The sequence below is a fragment of the Amphiprion ocellaris genome, chromosome 22, assembly GCF_022539595.1.
Source record: "Amphiprion ocellaris isolate individual 3 ecotype Okinawa chromosome 22, ASM2253959v1, whole genome shotgun sequence".
Classification (NCBI taxonomy): Eukaryota; Metazoa; Chordata; class Actinopteri; family Pomacentridae; genus Amphiprion; species Amphiprion ocellaris.
The window spans coordinates 12,903,621-12,915,711 of NC_072787.1; the positions used below are offsets into that span (position 1 = coordinate 12,903,621).

General features: G+C 40.5%; 1 protein-coding gene across 2 annotated transcripts in view; it reads right to left on the reverse strand.

Moving 5' to 3' along the window:
* Window positions 1-12,091, reverse strand: part of myripb (myosin VIIA and Rab interacting protein b) — a 127,722-nt gene that overhangs the window by 22,568 nt on the left and 93,063 nt on the right. The gene's annotated exons all lie outside the window — the stretch shown is intronic.

Below are 12,091 nucleotides of genomic sequence, written 5' to 3' on the forward strand. Positions count from 1 at the left end.
TTTGTGCAAGTACCTTTTCAAACAAAACTTGAGAGTTACAGCAAAGGGACATCCCTCTGACCTAAAATGGAAATTTTGTGATATAATTCTTCAGCAGATCGACTTAAAGAGCCGTGAAAGCCCAGTGAAAGAGTAGCGGTTACAACTTCCCCGCCTTCAAAACCTCATATTCCCTTAGTGGCCCATTAACTCCTGTTAGATATCTCTCCTGTGGCTCCCATTTATTGTGGCCTTCTCATCAGTCCAGCTGTAAAAATGAAGAGCATATACTTAGACATGCAGCTTATTAGGAAGACAAACTGTCAGGCAGCACAGGAGGAAACCTGCCAAAACCACCGAGGCAAAAAGAAGTGAGCTCCCTGACTGACCACACTCCAGGTATATCAACAGCCCATGTCAAACAAAACACAACGTCCCTTCCAGCTCCAACTCTGATCCTCACTTCAGCTCGTTTCCATTTAATATCTGGAGCCAAAGCAAAACCAAACTTCTAACCAAAACCCAGGCCTTGTTCCAGCACCTCAGCTCCTGCTGCTAAGAAAACACAAGCACAACCAAACTCCATGACTCCCATTCTTGACCCACCTCCTGGCCACTGCTGTTAATCTTGTCCTTTTTGTTGCTCCTGTTGGACAGAGTGCAGTCACTGGCTGAATGCACACAGACAGCCCAATTCTCCCGGTGGTTTTGGTGCGTGTCTGGCTTCAAGCAGCCAGAGCCACTTGCTGATCTCTGCCACTGTTACCTGTAATACTGCCAAGGAAGCAGCCCGCCATTACAAAGTAATCACTCTTCCAAATGCAATGTTACTATTGGATGAAAGGCTGGTATCTCCCACAAGTGTAAATGTGTATAGCTTGCAAATACTCCTAAGATTTCAGGGAGGGTTTAATGAGTCTCAGCCAAACCAAGCAAACAAAAAACAAATACATCAAACTCAAAGAAGCTGGCATTTTCTCCTTTCCCCCCACCCCTTGATGGTAGCAGGAACACAGCCAGCTGTCAGATATGTTACACTATTTCAGCTTCACTGCAAGATGGACTGCTGTTTGTCAAAGCTCTGCGACACTAGCGTCGAGCCTGTGAGCCAGGAATCACAAACTCTTACATTACTTCACTTTGACATGCGGTGACACACTGTAACTCAGCCAGGAAAGACAATGCTTGATGCTTCACGACACGTCAAACTACAGGCAACAACTGCCTTAACAGCGGCTTCGCCCTAAAGGTGTGTTTGCCTCGCTCTACGTGGAGGAGTGTTACTTGGTATCATGCTGCCTCATGTATCTCCTTCTACGAGCCCAGTTCTCCCAGTCGCAGCGCGGTGTAACAAGTTCCCCAAACCATTACACGCTCCACCCGTCCATCCCTCCCAGAGTTGTGTCTCCTGGACTGAAGCTTTCAACGGAGCTGTACTGTTCTCGCTTGGTTAGAGGTAAATTATAGTTTCTGGCGGTGGGGAAGGGGACAATAGGTGGGGAAATTATGTGCAGCAGCTCAGGACAATGTCGACACAAAAGGACTGCTGTCAGGGAAAGTGAGACGCCTCGCAAGACTCATACACTGACTGGCAATCAGGCAGGTAAAATGGAACACACACACACACACACAGAGAAGAAGTCATTCCTGTCAGTTATATGGACACAGCCTCCAGCAAGCTGTCTGGTATGTAAAATCTGTGGTTACTTCTACATATAAAACAAACCGGTACAGCTCGCACTATAAAACTGTCTATAAAGTGGGTGTATGATGTCCAACTCAACCGCATGCAAATGTTTCCTACATATTTTGCTATCAGTAATTTAAAGAAAATTACAAATTATACCATATATTGAACAAGAAAAGCATTCCGCCAAGGCTGTTCATTCCCCCATATGGCATTGTCAGAAATGCAGCATTTTTCTATAAGTTGTAAATGATCAGAAATCACGGCAACATAGGATGTGGCCATCTAATATAGATGTACCCACAAACAAAATGACTGCGCTGAGCACAGGCGTGTGTTATGCACGTGTACATTATGTACGGATATCGAATCGCGTGACCTAAATATGTAGCTGACGTAGTGTTCACTTGTTGTCATAGTTACAGTGGCACCGTGTCGCTATCTCACAATGATACGGAAACCCTTAACAAATCCATGGATCCAGACTATAAGCCGCATCGCTGCCAAAATCTAATCACTTGGTCCTTGTGTCATTTCTGACCTTCCCTAAAAATTTCATCCAAATCTGTCTTTTTTAGAGTAATGTTGCTAACAGACGCAATAACAGAAGGACAGACAGACAAACGAATGCCGATTGTCTTATAACTCTGCTGCGTTCCTTGGCGGAGTAATAAATATGTGCGTCTGTATTGTACAATTTTTACTTAAACCTACATTAACTTTTTGGCCAGTTATGAAAGCAACTCTAACTTTTCATTTCTTTTTCTCTTTTCCAACTCCTGCGGGGGAAATCTTTTTTTTTTTAAACTGCTAAATGCTCAATTACATCCATCAGCTGGTTGCTAATTTATTCGGTCACCATATGGGTTTTTAAGAGCTTTCCTAATAAAAAGATTTGCCTGCTGCAGCTTGAAATTAGAGCTGTCGATCACAAAAGCATACACAATGAGCTGAAAGATGCTAAAAAAGCTCCATAAGGAAAAAACAGAGTGCACTGATAATTCACTGAAGGATGTGGGTGAGTGAGTCCCCTCAAATTACAGATGTGATCCATAAAATATTCATAGCTGGTTTAAGGAAAATATATACTTCTCCTATTTCATACACCAAACCTGATTAGATGTGGTGAAATGACTCATATCACTAAGCTTTACAGCATTTATATTATGAGAACAGCTGCCAAAGGGAGACACCACATGACGGTTTTATTTGTCATTCTTTCCATTCATGCCTGCTGGTCATCCGTGAGTCATATATGACATGGCTGCTAAAATGCGGTGACTAGTGAGAGACAACAGAATGATGCCTTTGTCATTAGCTGGCACTGAATGGCACCGGAGTCTGTCATCAGAGAGGTGATGGAAGGTTTGAAGGTATGTGTGATCCTCGGCCCATTTCATTTCTGCTGTTTAGCTCTGTTCTCTTCACCTTCTGTAATGTCTCTACTTATGCATTTTTCTAATACAGCTTTCAAAATATTGGTGGACAAGATATTCAGAAAGAAGTTCTGAGCTGCACAACAGTAACTTTTACATGAAATTGAGTATGCCCTGTAGATGTAATGGACTTTTTCCACTAAATTATGAAGAATCGGAGAGCACTATATACATAAATCTGATGCAATTTCCAGGCTCAAATAAAATGGATGAATATAGTGCACTACACAGTAAACAAGCAATGCTTTTAGACACAGCTTTCACTAAAAAGGAGGCCCGCTAGCAGTGTGGCTCTCAAACATGTCAGTCTACCACTATAAACCAAGCTTGAATCTCTAACAATCCCGCTGTCTCACTGTGTCTAATACCGCTTCACAAAACTACCACAAAATGTAGCTACACAGACTGAACTTGTATTTTGACATGTTTTATTGACTTTTTTTTTTTTTAAAGCTGATTGATTGGGGCCACTTGCCAAATCCATGTCTTTGGAGCATGGGAGGAAACTGAATCACTTGGAGGAAACCTAACTGACACGGGGAGGAACAACCAGCCAGTTGGATTAGATCTGTCTGTGAGGCTGCAGTGCCAACCGCAAAAAAGGCACCAAATCAGCTCCTATTAATAGTCTGGAAAAAACCGGATTACATTCCTGATTACATGATGATGAATCTCAACAATGGAAATTTGGGGTTTGCTCTGATGAGTGCAAGACTGAGGCTGAGAGTGAGCGTCTTATGTGGAAAACTTGGTGGTAGGACGAAGGTTGAGGTGGAAGACCTCATTTCTCTCAGTGTTTCATACCATGTAAGAAATGCAGAGTCTGTCTTAATAAAGACAAAAATCTTTAACAGGTGAAAACGCATCTTCTGAGGTTGGCAAACCTTAACATTTTAACCCTTAAGGTAACTCCACAGTCATGCTCAGCACATGAAAGTTACTTTACTAATGTGAAAGAGTTCTCCAACAACAAAGATACATGTACATAAAATGAACATATTGATAATAAATTATATCCTGAGAGCTAAAAAGCAACTGGACTTCTTTTTTAGGTCCTTGAAGATGTTTCACTTGTCCTTAATTAGTTGTAATTGACTGGTGGGACCTAGATATTTATTCACACCATTGACTCAGATGACTCAATCCTTATTAACAACTCGAGGCTTACATGACCAGGACTCCCCACCAGTCAGCGAGAACTGAAAAAAACACTTCAAAAACCATAAAGAAATCCATCTGCCTTTCGCTGAAGCACTTAAGATTTCTATGACCTGGATAAGTAAGAATCCACACAGACACATTCACACACTAACACGTCGAACTAAGGTGGTGAACATAGTAAATATTAAACCTGCTAAAGATCTGCATGTTGACATTGGCACTGTGTGCATGTCGGTATGCTTACTTTAGGTTTTAGATCAGCTTAGCCTTCAGTCTTACAGGTCTTCGTACACTGTGGTAAAGTTAAACTTTGTACGATAAAAATCAATGTGAACACCAAATTACAATCAATAAAACTACTGTTCTTTAAGTTCAGTCGACTCTTTCTCATGAAATAATGCATTTAATTACGACAAAAGAACATAAAGAAATGTAGAATCATGTTTTTATATATATTTTGAATACATGTGAGAAAAACTAAAGTGAAATGTTATGTACAATATGCAGGTTGGGTGGAAAACTATGTGAAATCCACATATTGCTATGTGTCCACATATTGCAGTGTGCTCTCAGAGCTCCATGAGTTGGCTGCAATATCAACTAAAAACCAGCGTACATATACTGTAGGTGAACAACACTGTTTACTGGGTGCAATTTATACAAAAGCAAAAGTTCTCTGTTTGGTAAAAACTAAATAGATTTTTTTTATTTTTTTGCAAAATTGCATGCTCTCGTACACAATTAAAGGTTGAGTTGGTTGAAATAAATAAAGTGTCATAAAGAGGGACGATGTGGAGGAACAACAGACAGAGAGTGAGGGTGTATAAATAAAGGAGGCAGTAAAGCTCCACTTAGAACTAACAGTCTCCAAGTGCCAGCAGCAGCAGGAGGGGGAAGGAGAGTCCAGACGGTTTCCTTTCAATTACAATACAGCATCTGGCAGCACACACAGTCTCATAAACAAAGTCCTCAGAACAATGGCTGAACCGACAAGATGTCTGTTTACATCATGGCAGGCTGGGTGGTGGCGGAGAGCAAACAAACCCACATTAGGTTTATTCGGCTCTTTAATTTGGGAGATAATGGGGAGCTTCCCTCAGTTATGGTTGCGGTGAGGCCAATGTAATATAAATCTGTCATGAACATACTGTAGACTAGAAGACAAAAAAAGCCTAATAAATTATTTTGTCTAAAATGCTGACCATCCAGGTGGTGTGCACAGCACTGAGAAGTGTGTGTTCATGTGTGTGCCAAATTAAGTTGGTCCTAGGGCAAACATGCCTTTTTCAGTTCAAATAATGGAGGTGAAACGCAAAATGAAGGAGCAAAAAATAATTAGCAACAGCTTTCATGATTTAATTTTAAAATTTTTAGAAACCAGTTTAACCTGGAGGCCACCTGACTTAGTTAAAAGAACCAATTTGACGGCTTAAAAAGCACCTTTCATTTAGCTTATCATCCTAATGCATGAACTAGGGCAAAAACACCAAAGTGGAAACATAGCACAGCTGGGAACAGGAGAAAATGTTCAGCCAAGAGAAGAAGAAAATACCAATCAAACCACTGCACTGAAACTAAACCATAACAATTTTGTGAAAATGGAATTGAGAAATCAGTGTTGGACTCTCAGGTTTTTTGCAGCAGTTCAAAAGGAGCACAAAGTCTGCAGCACAAATGTTAGGAAGCATGTTGGAAAATGAATTCTTACATTTCCTTTGCAGTGCATTCTGCATCCTGCACACATCCTCTGAAAATGGGTCAGGTGTAACTGTTAAAGGTCAGAATTTTCAAAGCATTTTCTTCATTCTGCACACACAAACGTCCATGAATGCATGCAAGCTGACATATCTACATGAGCGCGAACAGTTGCATTCCTGGACACCAATGTGGTCGAAGCCCTGTAGCTGTTTGCTTTTTAACAGCTCTAGCTCTGGGCTCCTGCTTAGCATTCTTCCCTCCAGTTCTTACAGACACGGCACCGGATTCCGAGTCACCAAGATTTCAAACCACTGACTGCAGAAATTATCCCAAAAGTGACAATATTTCCATCTGAAATACTTGAGCCACAGTGGAGTATTTATCTTACAAAATGTTGTAGAAAGCTGTCAATGAGTGCAAATCTCAAGTGAATCAGGAGCTCCTTGCGTTCTGTTACCACATTCTACGTCTGTTTTGTCAGAACAGCACCAAGGTCAGTGTTCACACTGAACTGTCGCTGACTCACTAGATTAGACGCATCTAACCTGCTGCACTGTAGCTCAGTGGAGAAGGTTGAGGTGTTTTTTGGCTGTGACCACTTGATGGGCAGAAATGGATCAGACCAGAATAGTGCACAATGCTGGGGTGTAACTCTCACTTCCTATCTGGTATTCTAACAATGCTGGTCCTGATTTTTGTATTGATTTAGCTTTGCTGCACCCAGCAGCTGTAAAAAAGTCCCAACAGTGGAAAAATGCAAATGAATCGGATTCATTATGTGACACTGTTAGGTAGCTATTGTAAAAGGTTGCCCAGAATAATGTCACAAATGAAAGTTAAGACAAAGAATGACCTGATTTCAGAAACACTTGTGCAGATTTGAAAGCAATCAGTGGCAGGCAATGTTACAAAACACTGAACAATGTTCCAGCTTTCAGGGTTGCAGCTTCTGTTGACGGTTTATTTGTTTATTCTGCATCTTTTGGGTCTGATTTTGCATTTTATTCATCAGAGACACAGTATGATGGAGAAATCTCACATCCCAGTCACCACCACAAAACAAACAACTGATTAATTAACCAGAAACAACTGGGCCGCCAATTATTCACTTCAAATAGTGGTATTAACATCAGACATGTAGAGCAGACAGACTTCCATCCACACATACACACATGCACAAGGACATCAACTCTTTGTGACTACACTGAAAAGGCGACTGCAGCTACAGAAAGCTTCAAAACACTCTACTCCTTTTCCTCCTCGCTCATATTTCTAACTTGGGAGAATAGCATGTTTGAAGGTGATAATATGTTTGAGCATTTCTCCAGCCGCCGTCATCTTACCGGATAGGTATGAAGCCTGCCACAGACATTTGGAAGGATGTGACAGCAAACACAAAAGGCAGGAGAAAAGTGGGACATCAGTAATCCCTCATTTGAAATGAATGAGATTTAAGTGTCAGAAAAAAATCCATCATTCCTGCTCTTGTATCTTTATAACTGACTCACCACGTTGCATTTCATGGCGAATACCGTAAAAACCAGACGAGAAACGCAGAGAGTGATGTCAAAAAATGACATTGAGATGGAGGTATTAGATGAATAACTGCACTGTTATACAAATTAAAAAGTACTGGCCACTGTGCTTACACCCTTTTATCACAATGGAATAATGTTCCTTGGAGCCACAGCAAAGCAAAGATGCTGCAATAATACCAGCAGCTTTGGCTCACTCTACTTATTTGTTTTATTGCCAAGAATTACATGACACTATTCCATCTAGTAAATATGAAGCTACAGCCAGGAGATGGTTAGCTTAGATTCAAGTGGAATCAGGAGGAAAACAACAAAGTCTAGCTTATATTACATCGTGCAGACAACCATGGAAACAATCATATGGACCTTTACAGAGTTAACACTCTTGGTCTGTTTGTTTACCAATGCTTGAAGGATAAATTAATTCTCTTATTAAGCCTGAAACAGAGCGTCTTGATTTTCCAATGGTTGTCTGCACATTTAATATTAGGCTTTGTTATTCATACTTTCACCTGCTTCACCAAGGAGCACCTGTCAGATCAGCCATCAGAGCTATGCAGCGCTTCATTCTGCCTTCGTAACACACTGTTCAATTAGTACTAGAACCACCATGTCCTGATTTTATGGTAGGGTTATGGACAATACTATTTCTTAGCCAGCTGCAGTGACCTCCTGGGATCTTGTTGAGTCACTGTGAGGTATACAGCGCTAACCTCCATAACAATTTTGTGCGTTTTAAATGAACAGTTTAACACATTTATTAGTAGCCATAGCAGTGCTCATAGCTGGATTTTGTTAAGTAGGGACAGCGTCAGTCTAGCTATTTCCATCCATCCATCTATGTGCTATGGCTACTTTATCTTGTAGATCATCATGGGTGGCAGGAACCTATCCCAGCTGACATCAGGCGAGAAATGGGTTCACCGGGTTTCTTCGTAGCACAAAGAGACAGACAGCCATGCATGCTCAGACACCTATAGCCAATTTAGAATGACTAATTCACCTAGCGAGCATGTCTTTGAACTGTGGGAGGAAGCCGAAGTATCCAGAGAAAACACACACAGGCACAGACTGAATGTGCAGAATAACAGAAAGATGCCAACTGATGGGAAGGTTCAAAGCCAGAATCCTTTTGCTGTGAGATAATAGTGCTAAATGCTGCAAATGTTGTGTTTCTTGAGGTATTAACCCTCCGTGTTGATTTGAATTTAGTGCATTTACTACCTTATCCCAAGTAAATACGTTTACACACGTTAGAGACACACTACTATTCACATTAACGACTACAGCCATGTTAGCATTACTGTTCAGTGTAACCTGTACGTTTCTGGACTGTGGAAAGAAACTGCACTCTAAAAAATAATGTTTGAGCAAAAATAATGCAAAAGTTTGCATCATTCTGTGAGTTACAACAACTTCAAATGAAATTATGCTCAAACAACAAAACAAATAACTAAGTTAGGAGAATTAGCTTTCCCTTGACAATCAAATTTCAAGTTTTAACCATCTGAAATCATCAGTGCATGTTATGATCGGGGAGGGGACTTGAAATTCTCAACCCGATGTGAAGAAAAAATGATCAAACTAATTCCATTTAGTTACCTCAAAATTAATTTAGTTTTCAGTCAACTAATGTAGAAAATTGAGGTTACACACAATCTTAAGTCAGTGAGATTGCACAACATTAATAATGCTAATCAAAATAAAGCTGGCAACTTAAAAGGGTATTTAAATCAGTAAATTAGATTTTATACCTTCCAACCATGCATTTAATTGAGTTTTGGGAATAGGTCCTTTAAATCACTGTTAAGAGTGTGCAACATCTGAAGAAAAGCCACCAAATAGAAGCAGAAGTGGAGAAGTTTCTGAGCCAGTCAGAACGTTCTGCACTTGTGAGGCTACAGTGATAATCTATCAGTTAATTTAATATCAAATGAATTGATTCCACATTTGCTAGCAAAATTCAAAAGACTTTTAATATTCAATTTTAAATGGATTAATATTCTGTTTATTTCATGTAACTATTGTCACGCTCCATGTTCTTATTACAAGTGAGAGAAGAGTCTTTTCCTCTAATCTTGCATCATTACTCTACAGAGTACCTCCACTATTTTCTTCAAGTTTGCTGACATGTATCCTCTTGTGGACTGCAGGCTGAGATATTAATGTGACAGTGTTGTTTTGATTTCATGCTATTCTACTTTCAAAGGCATTAATCGCTAATTTATTGGATCATGCTTGGCATCTGTTGATCCACTCCATAAGATACTTGGATCCGTTCTGAGGAAAGCACAAAGAAAGACAGGTGGATGATTCCCTTTAAGTCTTTCTTCACAGACACACTGTTTGTTCACCTTTAGCACATGTGGTCAACACGTCATCCATTTTTAATGTGAAAACTCCCGAGGGCTCGCAGCCATCATGCAGAAGCGACACTCTCCTCTGTGTATCTCTATATGTGCACACATTGACAGACAGAGGATGGTATTTGTTGCAGGTCACACAGGAGCACTGCTATGTTCCACCAGAGAAGATGGACATGAAAGTACAAATCGCTCACCGCCTGTTCTCTTCCTGTTGGTTTGAAGGTCACGCTTTCTCTTTGGGGACATGATAGATGTAAAACAGTTTCATCACTCTGACCGACTGTCATGTCAGCTGACATTTCACACCAGTATAGAATTGATTTCACGAGCGCTGGCCCCCTGGTGACAATAAAAAATGAAACATTTCTTACTGGCACGTGCGTAAAAGCAGCCTTTATTTCACATATGGTTGGGAAATGGTTTATGGGAACGTTTTACATTCCTGTGGCTGCTTTTCTATACGCATGAAGAGACCATTATCAAGATTCTGGCAGAGTTTCTGGGCTACATAATAATAGCTCTTTCTTTCTTGGAGCGAAATAGAACAAGTGAGATGGTGTAACATCAGTTTGTTAATGGGCAACATCTTTATCTAATTGATTTTTTTTCCCAGTGTAGTGCTGATTTTCTTGCTGAACTAAAATCTCATTATAGTCTGTTCAACTAGAAAGCACTGAAGTCTTGATAGCAATAATGATAATCTGTTACTCTTATATACTTGTCATAACACTTGACATGTCCTATTATTTGCGGTGAAAGCGATAATAGAAGGAGTTTTAAAGTGAAACCCAGATGTATTTTTTTCCACAGCTGTATCTTTGCCTTCTTTTTGACATATTTTAAAATTCCTTTTGATTTAGTCTTATGTATAACATGATGAGGGTGGGCGAGGGATGAAAAAACAAGATATTTTTTGATGTAAACACAGCCATGAATATACAAAATGGAAATGGGGAAAAATGTCTGACAGGCAGTACATCTAAGGCGCTCCTGTGTGAGCCACCAAAGCTTTAATATCGAGATACACACAGGCAGCATACAGGGACTGCACACACGTCACAGTATATCCATATCATATGGCCAGTCAGCTAGCCAGTTAGTGGGAGCGGCGATGCGAGTATTTGAGAATTGGAAGCGGTGTAATCTGTTGGGCTTACGCAAGCTGGGAGACCATCAGCCGAGTCACATAATCCTTCCTCCTCCTCCCCAGATGATGGGAGGAGAGGAGAGGAGAGGATAGGAAGGGAGCGAATAGAGGACAGTAGAAAGCTGGTACAGGATGAATAGCGTGGAGAGTACATGACTGGGAGGAGAAAATTGTGGAAGAAATTAGAAAACTGGAGGTATACAAGTAGGAACATTTCAGAACAGAAGCTACAGTCACAACAGAAATCATGATTTTCCTTTGAAAGCTTTCAACCTTTAGAAGGACATCCTACTGTGAAAATGTGCAAAATCAACTCCAAAATGTCAAAAAATGCCTTTATGATGGGCATTCCTATGTATTTACCTGTGGGTTTCTCACACTCCAGACTATGACTGACATATACAGTATATCAAATGAGGCTCTATATATTTTCCCTATAATTAGTTTTGCAAGTTTTTCTCTGTTTAGCCACACAAACATTTCATTGTTGTGTATTTTTCAGTCATTTTTTTTATATTGTCAACCACCTTATTAGTACTTTTAATGTATTTAAGTGCTATGCTTTCATGCCTTTGTGCTGCTTTGTAAAATCAACCTGATTTGCCATGCAACAAGATGAGGTATTTTAACCCACCAAGACAGCAGTGTTGACTTCAAGATGTCTTTGAAAAGGCAAATGTAATAATCTTGCAGTAATAGACACAGAGTTATTGCAGCTGAATGCCTCTACTGTGTGGGTGGCATAGTACTAGACATATTCTTTTGTGATTTTCTTATTCATTTTGCCCACATCACTCAGGTCTATTGAATCCCGGACAGAACAAACTTCATTTGTGGCCCTGGTGTTTTCCCAAACATCCCCTCGACTCAACCTCATCCAGTTATGCCTCAAGTATGACCTCATTTATCCCCCCTGTGCTCTCTTCATCCACTTAATCCCACGTTCCAGGGTATGAAATAATGCCTTGTTGTCAGCCACTGACGCAGTGCGATCATGATGCTGCCGGATCAAAACAATGTAATGTGGAGCGGAGGGGAGGGAGGGCGGTGGCAGGCTTGAAAAAAGCTGCCCTGCTGCTGTC